Source organism: Camellia sinensis, chromosome 5, assembly GCF_055761805.1.
Source record: "Camellia sinensis isolate YWXY chromosome 5, ASM5576180v1, whole genome shotgun sequence".
NCBI lineage: Eukaryota > Viridiplantae > Streptophyta > Magnoliopsida > Ericales > Theaceae > Camellia > Camellia sinensis.
In genome coordinates, this window is record NC_138965.1 from 109996677 (window position 1) to 110015802 (window position 19126).

Below are 19126 nucleotides of genomic sequence, written 5' to 3' on the forward strand. Positions count from 1 at the left end.
CTCTTACGAAAAATAACCGGTTCAAATATTAGATACCCGGGAGCAAGTGCTACGGGGCAAAACTATACCGTTGCTAAAGGTGTTGTGGAGACACCATGGGATTGAAGAAGCAACGTGGGAAACGTATCCGGATTTATTTGAAAATTCTTAAGTTACTTTTCTTTGTAATATTCCCTAGTGTTGAGGGAAACGTATTTAAAGTTGTTAACCACATGTTGATATGTGCATTGCTATTTTAAGCATAAGATTGTTTAGAGTTGTCATTACTTTTTGGGAAATTTCATGTTTATGTATATTTAGAAGGTTGTTGTTAATAGGATAACCGTGGTGGAAATGGTAGAATTTGGTTGAGAGTTAATATTGTGATTTGAAAATGAAATAGCGTGGTTTTGATCGCTCGAAACCCTTTGTTTGGGTAGTTTGATTTGAAATTTCGGGGATGAAATTCTTTAAGAGGGGAAGGTTGTAGCGATCCCAGTTTTGCCACGTCGCTGAGTATGTCGGGGATCGAGCTGCCCGGTCAGCTCACGGGAGTCCAGGGGGCGGCGCCCTGGTGGGGATCGAGATGCCCGGTCAACTCGTAGGGGTCCAAGGGGCAACGCCCTGGCGGGGTCGAGGGGCAGTGCCCTCGAAGCAAAAATACAAAATGCATTCGAAGTTGCTTGTCCACTCGAGCAACCGTTTATGCGCTCGAGCGGAGAATGTTTGGGTTTAGAAGTTTGACCTGTTTGCAAAAGTATTGCGAAAGTGTATTTGACGCTCGAGCGGAGCTTTTCTACGCTCGAGCAGACCATGTTATATCAGTTCGTGAATCTGATATTTCAGATCACTTTTGTATATCTCTCTCTCTCTAAAAACATTTCATCTCCCTTCTCTCTACTTTTCCCAACGTCAAATTGGATCAAAACCTTAATTTCTCAATATCCATTAGAGTTCTGCCATAGATTCTTCATCAAAGTTAGTTAACTTCTCGAGGGCTTCGTTGTATGCGATGAAGATCGAGTTTCGACACCGTTGATTTTGGGGGTTTCATCTCATTTCTTCTTCAAAACTTGAGGTAGGGATTTTCTTAGAGTTATATATATGTTTTTGCAAGATCTATATGATTTTCGAAATCATCATTCGATAGCTTTGAAAATTGATTGTTGATTCAAGAAGTTAAGCGATTTTGAAAATGGGTTTGTCTCTTGTTCTTTTAAAATGATCTTACGAGTTTTGATCTTCATTGATTGAAGAAAAGATGATTTTGGAAAGTTTTCTTTCAAAAGATTTGAGTTGTATAGTTTTGGTGAGAAAACCTAGAATTTGGGGATATTTTTAAAAGAGACTGAAAATCCATGAATAATATTGTTATATTTATTTTGTGTGTCAAAATAAATGGATGTTTGAAAATTTTCTTATTTATATTTATATAAATGATGAATTTCAGGAAATATGAGAATTGTTGTTTATTTTAAAAATTATTGTTCAAAACATTGAAATAGTCTTGAAATGACTAATTATTGAGGATACTTGAGAAGAGGGAATTGTGTTATTCCTTGGATGATGAATTGGAATAAAAATATTTATATTCATCTTGTGTTATTGGCATATCAATTCATTTGATTACATTAAACTTTGAAAGTTTGTTTGAAAACTTGCATTGAGAAAAGAATGTTGAGAAACAAGTTTCCATGAATTAGTTTTGGGGTAAGTCTTGACAGGTGGTGTAGATGAAATTGAATAGGTGTCGAGCCTTCCAGTCAATGCTGGTAAAAATGACAAATTGGTAGTATTTGTATAGTCTACTTGCAGACATCGACTTAGGGATTACCAGAGTCGTATTTATCGCTCTTCAAATGAACTGTTAAGTTTTGAAGAATTGAAACTGCATGACATCATTGAGCATGAGGGTTTTCAAAGATGAAGATATGATTTTCTTTCAAAAGAGCATAGCATGGCATGTGCATTTCATCTCTTGAGACTTGTATAAAATGCATATACTTTGTTAAGGATTTCCTACTAGGTTTTATGCTCACCCCACGGGATTTTTGTGCAGGAAAAAATATGGTGATGCTGCCTAACTAAATGAGAGAAAATGTGTGTTAAGAGTATGAGACTCTCATTTTGCTGTGACTCTGTGTGTAAGCCAATGGTTGTATATGTGTGGGTTTGAATAACCGTTTTGTGTAACCAGGCTCAAACTTGTAAACCATTGGGGGTATTTATTTATTTATTTACTTGTTGTTGAATTAATGTATTGTTGCATGAAGAACTATTGTATCATGTAATGTAAGTTTGGAGATTTATATTCAGTTTTCCTTGAAAGAGTCATGATTGTTGTATTATTATTTGGGCTAGAAATTTGGGGCATTACATCATCAATGTCATTATGTCATATGTAAGTTCTACACAACCTATCAAAATCAAGTTTCACATAATACATTGTAATTTTATATATTTTCGTTAACATCGACAAAAGTAATTCAAATTGGTCAAATTACATATAATTTCTAAAACAAACAAAAGTTGGGAAGAGGTGGAATCAATGACAATAACCTAAGAAGTATGAATATGGATACAAGATACGAATATGATATGATACGATATAGATACGACGATACGACAAAACTAAAATAGGATACGAATACAATTAGGATACGAAATATAGATATTGAAATTATTAAAAGTGAGTTACACATAAACTAAAGAATGTTAAGAAACCACAATGTAATTTTATAACGCAAAATACCAACATTTAAGAATTAGCTATTAATTTAAGATAGTAAGCTTGTTTACTTTTTACATTTTCAATAGGTCTTACAAATATTTCATTTTAATATCAAGTCTAATATATTTGTATTACAATAATAGAACAATTTACAACTTATCCGTCTGCTTTTTCCTTTGGCACTAGTAAAAAAATCTTGTATTCAAGTTTACTTGCTTATTTATTTAATATTATTATATTCTCTTAATAATCCTTAATTTCTATGTAGTTATAAGGGACATGCATGAAACAATTAAGATACATCAATTTGACAATTTTTATTATCTAATTCATTATATTCTTCTTATCAAAGAATTAAACAAAGTATTAGAAAAATATTTTTATATGTATCCTTACAATTATATTATATTATAATATTATGCAAGAAATGTTACAATTTTAATTTCGTAAAACAAGTAATATGTGACTTGAAATATACGATACTTCAAAATTAAGTATTTGATACTCCAAAATTAATGAAAATTTAATTAAAAAGTATCTGATATATATCTGCAAGTATCTAAGAAGGATACAATACGGATATGCTACCCTATTTGAAGTACCTATGCTTCATAAACAATAACATTTGCAATTTTTTTCACCACTTTTCTATAAATACACTCTAAAATGTATATTCTAATATGCATTGAGATTCGTGTCATGTATAAATTTAAACAGTAAAGCCAAATTTTAGATTGTATTTATAATAAGTGGGAATAGGAATAACAACTCTCTTTTTTTTCCTCTAATTTCATTGCATTCAATATGTAAAACCTTAAACACTTTGAATAAATTTCTACATTTATTTAAATAAAAATTGGGTAGTGTCAAGTAGGGATGTAATTGGTTCGGTATGGTTGATATTTAGGTAAAAAATTACACCGAACCTATAATGTCGACTTTATTATTTTGAACACCGATACAGACCGCTTCTCCCATCAAACCACACCGAACCGAACCGATTGAAAATGTTTGGTTTGGTGTGGTTTAATTGGTTTAGGATTTTTTAAACTTGAGCCACTTTTAAATATAATCATTAATCTATGTGAAAACATTAAATTAGTTATTTGTCTATCATTTCAAACATATCTCAATCCATCCATTTATTACGTACTTTTTAATTCCTAAATTAACAAAAATAAAAACAACAAAAAGTTTAAAAATACTAAGGTTTCAAGAATAATAAGTTAGAGTTAAGATTATATATAATCTGAGTTTACAAACTTAGGTTATAAAGATGATAAGGTTAATTAATTAAGGTTAATAACTTATTATACTTATTAATATCATCATATTATTAAATTTTATATATATATATATATATATATATTATAAATACAATATATGTTGAAGCGGTCGGTTTCGGTTTAAATCGGTACACATGGTGCTTAAACCGATACCGAACCGAAAAATTAAAAAAAATCATATTTAAAAACAGCATAGACCAATTCTTGTTAAAAAAACAGACCAAATATAATTAATTTGATTCAATTCAATCGATTTGGTCGATTTTTTTAATTTTCTTACATCGCTAGTGTCGAGGCTAGCAAGTGATCGCATTTATCATGAGTTTGCAAATCCAAAGGGCGATTGGGTCTTGGCCATCAAATAATAATAATGACACCACTCAGATTAGGCAAGAAATTGCCATACTTACCCATCCCTTCTGCCCAAAATACGCTTTACATAATTATGAAATAATAATAAAAAATATATAATAAAAATGCAGCCTCTTGCTCATTCTACACTACACCTAGTAAGTGGAATACTTAGGGGTATATACAGTCCAGATTGGTTCGGTTATGAGAATATTCAAGAACCGAACTGATCCTAACAGTTCTATGATTTTGAGAACCAGACCAGACCGTTACACTTATAAAACCGGACCAGAACCAAACCGAAAAAACGGTTCAGTTTCGGTTTGGTTTACGATTCCAAAAATTTCTATTTATAAAAATAAATTGTTAATATTAACAAAATAATTACTCAAACTAATTACATTTAGCTCATGATAAAAACTAATAATATTAAGGCATTACTTAATATTACATATCTACACCATCCTAATATCATTAAAATTGTAAAAAACCAATTAATAAAAATAAAACTTGATATTATATATATATATATATATTTTAAAATTCGGTTCGGTTCGGTTCGGTTCGAACCGCGATTTTTTCATAAAATCCATTAACCGAACCGTTTTTACAATTCTCATATTTCTTAATCCGAAACCGAACCAATAATTAATAAAACCGAACCAAACCGTACGATTCGGTCTGGTTCGGTTCGGATTACTGATTTAAACAGATTTTTAAACAGCCTTAGGAATACCACATAGATACAAGAAAATAAACTCTAAATAGAATTCTTGACTCATAGAATTAATAAATACAAGGCAAAATGATTTGATAGCCAATAATCAAAGAATAGTTTTGAACACATATTTAGCAATTATTAGAATCACCTATATAAATGTACTTTTTAACTTTTTGAATAAAAAAATAAAGAAAAAAAAAATAATTATTTGAAATAACTTTATAACTTTTTAGAAAAAAATATATATTAAAATATTATATAAAATAACAAAATTATTTTTTTACCGTTGTGCATACTGACATTAATATGATCACTTGGCAACCATGATCTGCACTAGGTCTACATACTGACAAAATTTATTTTTATTTTCCAGCCGTGGTCTGCCCTGGATATATTTTGAAAAGTTTGTTCATTTTTTTTTTTATAATTTATTTATTGTTTGGGAGTGATATATGTGATGTCTAAGTGAATCTATGCCTATGCCTATAAACCTTTGCCTATGCCTAGTTAACTTATTTTTTCCACCCGAATAGTGTCAACTTTTTTACTTTTTTAATAATTCTTTAACCTTTTGTCATTTATAGAATATCTCAAGCAAACACTTGCGGTGAAACAAGGCTATTGGTGTGTTTTTGTAGCCAATCAAAGCCGATCAATGGAGGGGCTTGCCTCTCCTATTTTCACATTGTAAACCACAACCAACTTCTTACTTTGAAGACTAGTCATCTCAACAATGAAGACCAAGGACAGGCCATGATCCAACCAGCCAACAGGTGCAGAAGTATCATAAAAAAATTTTGTCCATCTATTACATCTTTGAACTTGTAAAGTTTAACCCATTCATTGCAACGCAAGTCCTTCAATATGCATACATAAACCTCTTCCAGACGGTTCACAACACAAGATATACTATTTCTCAGCTCAAGGAGCCAATAAAAACTCCCAGCAAATCCAGTTGGAACTTGAATGGAGTGAGAAGTTTCATCACAAAGGTCAATAGCAAAAATATTTATGCTCCTTTGGGACCAATAAATAACCCCTCCAACAGAGACTGAAGTTACAATCCCAGGATCAAGATCATTTCCTTTTAGCGAAGTCTCAAGTTTTCTCCATGATATGTTATTACCCACAGACAATACAAGCCACCTATGTTCTCCACTCGAGTTTACACAATGGCATAACACCTACTCCCCAGTGCAAGAAATGAAAGCAATATGACAAGAGGGGACTTCTCCACAATTGAAAAAGGTAAGCTTTTATACTGCATTGTCACATGATACGCAACATAAAGAAATCTTTTAGGATGTGCGCTACAAAACAGTGATAAACCCCCACAACTAGAGACCATTTGTCCAGAACAATCTAAGTGTTTCATTTTGAAGTCTCCCTCATTAAGCTCAAGGTAACCAGAATTATATGGCATACCAAACTTCTGAATGAACAAACCACCTTTTGTTTGAAGGAGGTGTGCTTTGATAAAAGAAGAGTTAGATATAATTTTTGACCAAGCCCTGCACACATCTCCCACAGTTATGCAGAAACTCCGCACGGAGGAAAATAAGAATCTGAAAAAAGATTTCCCGGGAAGAAATGGAATGTCATTCTTCAGTTTCTTCAATTTTTTCATTTTAGAAGCAATCCTACAAAAATGTAGAGAATACTGTAAAATTTTGAAAATGATGAGCAAAAATGAAATACAGAAGGGAAAGAAAAACATACAAATAAAAAATCTTAAACCAACTAACCAAAATAGTAAAATTTAGTGTCTACTTATTGTAATTTTTTTCTTTTATGTTTCATTTGTTTGGATAAACTTTATAAACATTCATGCCCTAAGTTTGGGAATTTCAAAAAATAGTCAAAAAGCTAAAAATTCACTACAAAAACAAAAAAAGCCAAAAAACTATACCAAAAAGTGAAAGATTCCATTTCTTCTCTATTTTTATTTTTATTTTTATTTTTTGTAAAAATCCAAAAAATCATCCCAAGCATACTAATTTTTTTCACCTCATATTTCAGCGAAAAAGTTACTAAAATAGCCTATTGCCAAAACAACCCTTAATCTGCATTTTAGAATAGCAAGGTGGTACCCCATTTTCTACAGTTTCAAATTATAATATCTTCATCAACTTAGAGTGAGATATGTTTATTGGAAAGATAAGAAAGTTAACAAAAATAATTTTGAAACTTTGTGAAGTTTTTCCTAGTTCAAGGCTATGTTACATGGACTCGGGTACGGGTGTTGGGTGCGGGTATGTATCTAGAGGTCGGACTCATTAAATCATAAATTTAAGGATGCGCGGACTCGGCAAAAAAATGTCATATTTTTATATTTTTAATCTAATATGTGAGATAAAATGGTATTATATTTAACTTATAGTGTCAAAATGACATTTATAGCAATTATATAACAATATATACATATAATAATAGTGTTATATACAATTATATAAGAAGTATCCGTTGAAAAGTATCCGACACATATCCCATACCCTTGTCCGAGTGTCGGGTATCCGACACGGGTATTTGATTTAATTTGAAGAGTCCATGTAACATAGGTTCAAGGTCATTAGTTTATTTTCCAAAGCTTTAATTTGACAATTTCATTGCATCAAATAGTAGGGGAGAGAGAAGAAAAGAAACAATCTAAACTTACTACAGACTAATCGAAAATTGCACCTCTTGAAAGCAATAAAATTTATTCAACAAGAAGATTAGCAAAGGGAAAACAAACTAATGACAACTGTAATCACAGCAAGCAACAAGTGCAAGAAAATACATGTTTGTTAGAAAGAAAAACTCGAATCGAGGAAAGAAGAAAAATTACAAATTTACTACAAACTAATCAAAATCGAACCTCCCAAAAGCAATGAAATTCAGGATGTCATTTACAAGGAACTACTCGAATCAATAAAACTCAAGCAAGTCATTTAAAGATAAAATTAGCAAAGGTAAAACAAATTAATGACAAGAATAATCATAATCAGAAGCCAGTGCATCTGTTTGCATCTTGGAATAAAAGAAAATGCATGTTTGTTAGAAGAAACAACTCGAATCCCTCGTCTTATTCTAGATCTAGGGTTCAGTGATTTCGAACTCTAATTGTCAGTGCTTTGCTACACAACCAACCCTTCTTCCTCCTTGTTTCACTATTTGTCAAATTGTTCTCAAATCCCTTGGATCTTCATGAGGATTGAGAATTGAGGGAGAAGCAAATGAGAAGGGAAAGTGAGGTCTGATCGGCTGGTATGACTAGCGAAGTACGATTTCTTTTCGTTAGATAGTTTAGTGCACTATGTTGGCTTCAGCCGTGTGAAACAGAGGATGGGTTTTATCATCTTACCATTTTTTTTTTCCCAAAATAGCCTTTTTCATGAATTTTCATTAATAACGGTACCCATGATTTTAATTACAAAACGAAAAAAAAAGTTCTTTCTAAGCATGGAAATATAAGCAAGTAACACTACCCCAAATAACAAAGAACCCCAAACAACGAAACACAAAATGGCAGAAAAGGTAATAAGATAAAATTTCTTGGTTACAATGGTATATTCCTAACAAAAGTAGAAAAAAACTTAATTATTTTGGTTTGGAGTGGTCTTGATATGGAAACAACTAAAAAATTTGCTAGCTAGTGCCCAAGTGTCAATGAAAGACATAAGCAATGTCAACTAAAAAGTACGGACACAGACACGAACACGTGACACGATATAGACACGTGGACACGTAAATTTTCAAAAAATACAGAGCACGATACATTAGAGACACATGCAAAACAAATAATTTTATATATTTATTATATGTCATATTTATAAATATTTAATAATGTATTTTAAGTTAAATATTTAATTTTTTTCAAATTTATCAACCTTAGGTAGGTTATTTTAATAAAAACAATTAAATTTAAAAACAAATAAAAAATAGTCCTCAACGTGTCCCTATAGTGTCCCAGCATGTCCATAGTGTGTACCAACGTGTCCCAACTCTTTCTAGCATGTCCGACACGTGTCCGACACGTGTCAGACAGTTGTAGGCTGTATATGACCTCCGGAGAGGTGTCCGTGTTTCATAGAATGTCAATTTAAGGCAACAAAACCAACCTGGCCAGTAAACCCCTTATGTTGATAATTTATGTTCTGAATAACAAAAACTTTATATAGAAAATCAAATGAATATTGAAATATAAAATGGTATAGACGATTAAAAGTGCACTAACATCTAGTGAGGCTTTTAATATGAAGAATAAAGGATATTACTAACATAAAAAATTGATTTTGACCAGCAGACTGTTTTTGTCATCTCAAAACTGTAGCTTATATTAATAAGGATGTTTTTGTCATCTCAAAATTGCAAACATGTTTTCAGAAGTTACAGTGAATTGTGTTTAAGTATCGTGTATCGTTGTATTACTTCGATATTGTGTAGCATATCATCTCGTGTATTGAAAGATACATTAACAAACACGAATACAGATTTTTAAAAAAGTAAGCATTTTTGTATATTATATATAAATATATTACAACAATAAAGAACTATATTATACCATTATTATATAACCAATACGGTGAAAATTTATCTCTAACAAACTTACAAATTGGTCAAAGAGACAAATATACATTCATAAAAACCCAACTCACAAGATATAGGAATAAAAATGAAAATTGTTTATAGCAACAGATAAATGACATTTCACTACAAATATAAAAAATAAGAAAAAAATTCCAATCAGGCCCTGCTATGTTGATCTTTGGTCGCATTGTTGTTGACTTGAATTATGTGAAATGTTTATACATCGTACAACTTGGTCTCGTATCTCAATTCAATGCATATCACACTAGTAATTAGACTTTACCTTTTTATTCACCTTTGGCTCTGTTAATAATTTTTTATTTATTTTTAATATAAATCACAATGACCAATTGATGTAGAACGGAGAGGGAGAAAAGGGATAGGAAAAATTGAAGGGCCATGACCCAAATCACACAAATCTATTAATCAACTTCGTCCAATACAATTACCGAAGCTTCTTAGTTGTATGCTAAAAAACCCAATATTAAAAAGGAAATAAGAATTGCTAATAAAATGGGAAACCAAATATACTAATAAGACTCCTAATAAACTATAATTTAAAATAAAATAAAATAGTAAAGACATAAAATTAAAAAATTTCCATATCAAATTGATCTACCAATACTTGATGAATAGTTATGAACCATATTCTTAGAAAACCCCATACAAAAAATACCAAAATCTAAATAAACTCCCAAGCAAAAATGACTCCCCCACTCCCTTTCCTACAAGAAATTGAATCTCCCTCATGCATCTAATTCGGGTAAAAGAAACAGAGAGTTTACACAAATTGTAGGATTTGAGTGTAGATTTAGACTAGAGCTTTGAGCCAAAAGGCCTAATGGGACCATGACAATAAACCATATAACAAGTATGTTTGCTACTAATATCCAAACAAGTATTAAAGAATATCTTTGGTTGCAAATCATGACCCAGAGAAACACACACAAGACAATAACTTATGTCATAGGACTACAACTCACTGTCAATAAAATTCAAAGAAATGAAATTTTAATTAGTACTGAAGCTAAAAACAAGATATAAATTCAAGTAAAAAGTTTGTACCAATAAAAATGGACCAAAAGGTCACGTTTTATTCCTAAGGAATGTTTCCATAATTTAAAATATTTAGCCACAGAGAATAAATATAAGTTGCATTCAATCTCATAATCTACATGATTATTGAACTCAGAAACAGGTCTCATGTTTTCATACAACTACTGGTTACTGAGGGGGTGTTTGGGAAGAAAAAAAATAGCCTAGTTTAGGCTAAAAATCACAAAAAGACAAAATAGGCTAAAATAGCTAATAAGACAAAATATCATATCAAACCCATAATCATTTCACTTTTTCTCTCACAAACATCACATCCAACCACAAAAAAATCCAATCATCTTCCCAAACACAAAAATTTTAGCCTACTAATATAACCAAAAACTAAAATAGCCTACTAAAATAGCCACTTCCCAAACGAGGCCTGAATATCAGTATCTAGATCAAATTCTACCTGAAGTGTATTGATAGGTTTGACCTATAGCTAAAAGTAAATTAAATCATTTTGACCTAATTGATTCGGACCATCAAATAAAAAAAGCATGCATACATATCATGATGGTGCAAATGTCTTCACTAAAGAGTATGTGCCTGAGTTTGCACGTTCTAAATTTTAGTCAAATAAACCTCGACCTCCATGTATGAAATACATAGATTCTACTGCATAAATTAAACAGTGTTTAGAACTCATAAAACAATTGTGTGTGTGTGAGTTTGACACAAGCTACCAGCATTTTAGTGCCATATAGAATAGTTCAATAACATAATACTTGAATACAGACCTATTAAATTAATTAGAGTGTGAAAAGGAGAACTACATGGTATTATTAATCATGCTCCAGGTGCAATTGGGAAGTGAAGAAAGTAAAGATACTGTCAGTCTGTAATGATGTGACCAATGAAGGCAGGACCAAATGTCAATTTAAGGTACACACAAGACAGAGCTCCCTGACAAACACATTTCATTTTTTTATCAGCTAAACTCAGGCCTCCTATGTACAATGACTGTTGAATCTTTTAAATCAAGAGTGACATACATTATGTCAAGTTGAATGAGCAAGCATCCTGGGAATGCCGTCACATAGTCATATACATCATTTACCTTTGAAAACTGATTCAAACAAAAGTGGTTAAATAATGATGGTTGGTAAAAACATAGCAAGTGAAATGATGGAGAGAAAATTGATCGTGCTAAAAAATGCAGAGGAACCATCCATGGAGAGAAATTTGATTGTGCTATAATATAACATTTAGACACTGTTCATTGCCAAAATAACAATAACTATCCATATAGCTAGACAACCATTGGCGATGCTATTGCTTTACAATTTTAAGGATTAGACACTGTTTTATGCTTTGTGCTCACAAGATATTTGTTTGTTCCATCATTATATTTATTTTTGTATCTACTGTTAAAGATGTTAAAAATATTACGATACATAATTCAAAAAAATACAAAGACGATACACGATTCATATCCTAATTTGACAACTACGCATGTACACTATTATTTTAAGATTGTATCTATGCTTCATAGCTTATATGTTTAATTCAAGCCCCAACAATTCAACAGAAACATTGTTAATATTGGAAAATAGACCACTGAATTGCTAAAGATCCTTTATACAGCTTTTAGAGCATTGACATTTTAATAAGAGAACTTCGAACTGTTCTCTGCAGTATTTAATTTCTGCCTAACTATATATTTCTTACTTCTAAGACTGCATACATTATTTGTCTTTCTGGGATCAAGTGTCAATTGCAATAGGTTGATATTTTTTTTAATGTGATTGCAGTGATGCATCTTTTAATTATGGTTACTTTTTGTTTAAGGATTTGAATTTCGAGATTGATCTAGATAAGCTGCACTGCATGTAAGGAGTATTTTCTAACATGGTAACAATTCTGGTTTTGAATAATGTTTGAAAATGTTTTGCATATTCTTGTCATGATTCTGTTTATTTTACTTGCCCGAACCAACATATTCATGATGCCATGGTGAACTGCTGCTGCACAGGTGCCCCGCACAAGCCAAATGAATTTCATAGAGCTTATATAATGTAATCTTAAAATATATTTGTGCAAATAAAAGCAAGCAATGGTTAAAACTCGAAAATACTGAGCCAGTGATTCAGTGACACAGCTGAGACCTATCATAAGTATATATATAGGTCAATTTTTGGCACTATAGTCAGTAAGACCACATAATGAAAACTGCAGCATATGTACTGAATCTGCATCGTAATGGTACTAATTATAGTGATGAAGATCATGTAAAGAAGAAAAAGAGCAAATCTAGAATTTCACACGAAGCACATTTAGGGTATCAAAAATTAAACATTTAGAATAATTTTGAGTCTGCATGTCATTATAGTAGGTTTTAGTAATTAAGGGTATAATGGTAATTCTAATAATTCTTGGACATGGACAATAGGGGTCACCTATGGATTTTATTGTTTTGGGTCAAGTTATTAAATGAGTCATTATATATGGGTTTTATTATGTCTAAAATAACCTTAGTGGTCAAAAGTCCAAGTTTCCTATTTTAAAATTGAAGTAGAATTAGAAGTCATTAAAGTTTCCTATTATGATTGAAGTAGAATTGGAAACCATAGTTGGTCTAGAATATTAGTAGTTGCTAAATCTGAGTTATACTCCTTAAAAAATTGGGAGTCTTTAACCTATAAATACGTGTAATCTCAATGATTGAGGAGAAGAGTTAATATGCCTTGTGAGGGTGAAGCACCTCTTTCTCTCGCTCTCACTCTCTCTTCTTCAATCCAGCAAAGTTACTATTCACATTACTGTTCATCTCACTATTCACAATGCTCAGAACAGCCACTCAATAGAACCTAAACACTTATATTTTCGTTCCCAAAACCCTACCATTTTACAAACCATTAAACTCCTATTTTTTAAATACTTTAGTAAAAACTTCCACCAAATCCAACCCTATAAGTCTATTGTTGCTACTACCAGTATACTTAACCCGGGCACACTACTTGTAGGAAAGTAATCCCTACTTGTCCTACACAAAGTTTTTAAAGGCGAATGCGTACTTTAAGGCGTTTTACCTCTCATGAGGCAAGGCTTAAGCCTCAAGGCGTTGAGGCGTAAGCATTTCAAATTTCAAATTTTAATATTTACTGAATAAATTAAATATTTTTAAATAGTTAAAAAAAAAATTAAATATAAATACTTTTCGCTTTAATGCGTTGAACATTTTACTGCATAGAAGGAAGTTTTCCTTCACTGAAAGAGAAATCGATATTCTTAACTTCAGTGATTGAGCTTCTCACTTGACCATTAACTGTGTTTTTCTTGATTGATTATTTACTTAATTTTTCCTGTAGAATATAGTTGTAAAAATGGATTATTTTTAATTTTTTATGTTTAAACAATCTAATAGACTAAGTTTAACAAATGCCCAAGGCAACTTCTGCATGTGCATACTCCTCACATGCTTATGCGCAAAAAGCGTAAAAAGCGCACTTAAGGCGCATGTCTCAAACTATGATGCGCAAGCCTTTGGGGAGTAATGCCTAAAAATCAAAGCCTTGATGCGTTTTACCTTAGCCTCAAGGCGAGGCGAGCATCGAGGCGAGCCTCAAGAAAGCCTTTTAAAACTCTGGTCCTACATCATATAGTTAATATGGATTGCTATGAAAACTATGAAAGCACTTGCAAGAGTACCATAGCTTATTGGGTTGAGCTCCTCTCATGTTGGCCATCTCAACTTGAGAGAGCTTTTAGATTTGGTAGGTCTACCAAGCCCAAATGCTCTCTCAAGTAGAGATGAAAACTTGAGAGAAGCCAAATCCTAGCTTAAAACATACCACACTTCCATTAAACAAACCACAAAAAGAAGGGAAAAAATTCCTCATATTACTAGCATCTTTGTAACATCAACGAGAACAATATTCAAAACTAAAGTAGCATAACGTTGGTTGTTTCCCCACACATATCCGTTCATGAAGTCCAAGGGTTAACAACTAATTCTGAATTACAAGTCTAGTAGTCAGTTTTTATGAAAAAATCTTTATTTTATTACACATTGTTTCTATATACATGTTTTTGGGACTCAAATGTCAAAAATCTAATAATGTATAATCCTCAATAATCAAGGTAATCAAAAATTTGGACGTTGCACATCTCATTGTATTACTTAGTAGCATCTTTGTAACATCAACGAGAACAATAATCAAAACCGAAGTAGCATAACTTTGGTTGTTTCCCCACACATGAAGTCCAAGGGTTAAACAACTAATTCTGAATGACAAGTCTAGTAGTCAATTTTTATGAAAAAATCTTTATTTTATTACACATTGTTTCTATATACATGTTTTTGGGACTCAAATGTAAAAAACCTAATAATGTATAATCCTCAATAATCAAGGTAATAAATTTTTTGGGTGTTGCATATCCCATTGTTTTATTTATTTATTTTAAATGTGTAGTTTAGTTTAATTTGAGTTAGAATTGTAATTTTATGAATTTGCTTTTAGATGTTGGGAAGTACTTGCATTGCAGGTGGTTTTTCTATATAAATTTTGGTGTTACACCTTTTATACAACTAAGATAGAATTACAACTTTGCAGATATGTTTTCTCAAAGGCATAACTATTGATTTGTCGTCAATTATTGTATGTATCAATTATTTTGTTCTAACATTTCAAAAAAGAGTTATTCATGTTGTTATCTAGATGTCTATGCTAACCAGGGGTGGGCGCGGGTCGGTTGCGGCCACAAAACCTCCAATCCGCCATCCGTCCACCAGATTGGCAGATTAGAGAAAATCAATCCGCATCCGTCCGTCAATCCGGCAGATGTGGATTGAGCGGATTGGCGGATGCATGCAAATCGGTTTGGCGGTCTAAAATTTTATAAATTTTCAACATAATTTAACTTGTGCACTTCCTCAAAAAAAAAATAAAAATAAAAATATTAGAGTTAGTGACTTAAAAAAATATTACAATTACTGCATGCCTCATCCAAAGAAAGAAAGTTTGAAACTTTAGAATATCACAATCACTGCATGCCTCATCCACATATTACAATCACAGCATGCATCATCCATATAAAATATTACAATCTATGGTTCTTAAAATATAAAAACGATTCAAACCATCAAAACCATGAATAGAGCAGTCGTAGAGATTGTATGTCTCTGTATTGTTATATCTATATATCTTTTTGAAAACAAACACCAACCAGCATATATCATATTTTCTATTTATTATTTTTAGAATTAGATTTAAAAACAAAAAAATATAGATAAATAATACGTTTATTTTTTTCAATTCAAAAAATATATTCAAGTTGAAAACTTTTTTTCAACAGAATATTTAAACTCTTTTTTAATTGAAAACACAAATAGAATATTTAAACAAATTAAAAACACAAAGTTTTATAAATTACTAGGAGTGCTTGCGGTTTGGCGGTTCGGTTGTAGCTAAAGGAACCTCAAATCCGCCATCCGTCCGCCAAATTGGCGGATTGGAGAAAATCAATCCGCATCCGTCCGTTCGTCATCACGCATCCGTCCAAAATGCGGCGGATCGGTTTGGTTCGGTCGATTTTGGCGGATCGATATATCCGCTGCTCACCCCTAATGCTAACTTAGTAACTTATTATTTTTGTGTTTTTTTTAGATGTAATTTATTTTCTCTAGCCTAGTGGGACATTTGATTTGGAGTTTTCTGAAGGGATGTATATTTTGAATAGCAAAAATTTATACAAAGGGGCACTGGATGGTAATATTCCAGCTGTTTTATCACATTGATCCCAACAATATGGATATCCGTTATTGGTATCAATTTGGAATGGAGCACAATAACCCCTATTTGCTTAGAATGTTGGGCAAGTCAAACTGCGCAGTAGATGGAAAACTATTACTATTTACTGAAGTGGTTGATCAAACGCTAGGGGATTGCACACAACACAATCATCTCGTTGATCATCTCAATCGTTTAACCCCTTCTTTTAGGAGCATCCTATCGTGAGTGCATCTCTCCCCACTTATTTTTGTTATTAATTTTACAAAATGTTCATTAATTTACTTTTTTAGATTAACTTACTTAATCTTATAAGTCCATCTTATTTAATTAACTCAGACTAAGACAATTAAATAAAAGAAATAGTCCAAAATCAATAACCGCCTACCGGGCTTCAATAATCAGCCAACGGGGCAACAAACCCGGTCTCTCCAACACATACCGTGTCCAAGCCGTAAATAAGTACATAATAGGTCCTACCCTAATAACGCCACAAGATCCCCCTGAGCTGCGTGTCAGAAAAAAACTTCATCCTCAACCATCGGAGGCCACTACTTCTTTAAATTGCGCAGTGCCCAGGTTTCTAACCCAGAGATAGTTGTATCCACTACCTCCTCAAGCGTATTGGACCACAATATTGGCTATAAGCTTACAACTCTAGCCAAGCCCATAAAATCAAGAGTCATAATAAATTTTTTGGGTGTTGCATATGTCGTTGTTTTACTTATTTATTTTAAACGTGTACTTCAGTTTAATTTGAGTTTGAATTGTAATTTTATGAATTTGCTTTTTGATGTTGGGGAAATATTTGTAGGTGGTTTCTTTTGTACAAATTTTGGTGTTATGCGTTTTATATAACTAATATAGGATTAAAACTTTGCAAATATATTTTCTCAAGGCTTAAATATTGATTTGCCGTTAATTATTGTATGGGTCAATTTATTTTGTTATAACATTTCAAAAAAGAGTTATTCATGTTGTTATCTAGATGTCTATGCTAACTTATTTATTATTTTTGTGTTTTTTTATTAATTTAATTTATTGTCTCTAGTAGGGGTAAGCATGGTTCGAATTGGTTGGGTGTAGGAATAAACCAGTTTAGACTGAACCAAACCATTACTTACGGTTCCATGAAATTTGAAACCAAACTGAACCATAAAAATCTTGGAACCAATCCAGACCAAACCACTAAAACGCGATTCGGTTCACTTCGGAACGACGGTTTTTAGAAATATTGTTATCATTTATAATAGGATCACAAAATATTGTTCACAACCTAAACATTGTTTAGATGAATGTTTAGAATTAGTTCTACAACTATATAGTAACAGTTGTAAAAAGGACAACTTACCACTCAGCCCTATTAACTAAATTTATTTACTTACAGATTCTGATTGATAAATTTATCATTGTAAATTTATTTATAAAAACAGGAGACTAATAAATTTATCAATAGGATTTAATGAGTAACAAGTTTCACAAGTAGGACCTATCGGTAATTTACCCATGTAAGAGTAGAGAGATATAACTTAGGTATATATATTTAATACTAGTAAGATATTTGAGTGTTTTTACTATAGTTAACAAATTATATATATATATTTAAACGGTCCAGTTTGGTTCCAAACGGATTTGTAACTATAAAACCACAAACTGAACGATAAAGTACAGTTTGTCTATTTTAAGAACCAAGCCAAACTATGTAGTGAGAAAACCAAACCAAACCGAGCAGTTTGGTCTGGATCAGAGTGGTCTTCGGTTTTTCTGATTTTTTTACACAACTCTAGTCTCTAGCCCAATGGGACATTTGATTTGGAGTTTTCTGAAGGAGTGTATATTTCCAATAGCATAAATTTATACAAAGGGACACTGGAGGAAGGTAATATTCCGGTTGTTCATCATCTTCATCCAAACAATAAGGATGTCCGTTATTGGTATCAATTTGGAATGGGACACACTGACCTCCATGTTTGCTTAGAATGCTAGGGAGGTCAACCTGCTTAGTAGATAGAAAATTATTACTATTTACTGAAGTAGTAAATAGTAGGGAGGTCAACCTGCTTAGAATGCTAGGGAGGTCAATCCTCTCATAGATCATCTCAATCATTTACCCCCTTCTTTTAGGGACATTCTATGGTGAGTGCATCTCTCCCAACTTATTTTTGTTATTAATTTGGCAAAATGTTATTTAAGTTACTTTTTATTTTCTATCTTAGGAATATTAATTACTTTTTGTTTTCTATTATAAGGTATATTGCACGGAATGATATATTTTTGTCAAACACTAAAACGTACACATGGTGACAAAACCATTTATGTCATTAATGGGAAAATAAAATTGGTTAACGTAATCGATTTAACATTCAAACCATCTTTTGCTCATGCTATCAACCGATTTTGCAACATGGCTGTCTTAAACTTTTGCTTCCATTTGAGTTGCATTATCTTATTTGAAATTTGAGCAAAACAAATGAGTAAGTTTTGTGTTGTCGCATATTTACCTATTTGTATTATTCTTGTTCGATTTTAATATGTGATGGACTTTTTTCTTTGTTTTTTTGGTGTACAAATTGCTCAATTCTATTAATCATATTGTTTGATTGAGTGCACAAAAAAGAGGCAACTATATGCATTGGACATGGGGGCACTATTTTATTTGAAA

General features: G+C 31.8%; 1 protein-coding gene across 5 annotated transcripts in view; it reads right to left on the reverse strand.

Annotated features, from left to right (window-relative positions):
- LOC114263522 (uncharacterized) overlaps positions 1-19126 on the reverse strand; it is a 153418-nt gene that overhangs the window by 121278 nt on the left and 13014 nt on the right. For 3 of the 5 annotated variants that reach the window (XR_014329990.1, XM_082869526.1, XM_082869530.1), the window contains one exon: positions 5823-6708. The exons of 1 other annotated variant lie outside the window; for it this stretch is intronic. The gene's annotated coding sequence lies outside the window, so the exon portion shown is untranslated. Of the gene's footprint in view, positions 1-5822; positions 6709-11740; positions 11802-19126 lie in introns of those variants that run through there. One more of the 5 variants, XR_014329991.1, reaches the window with a different exon arrangement.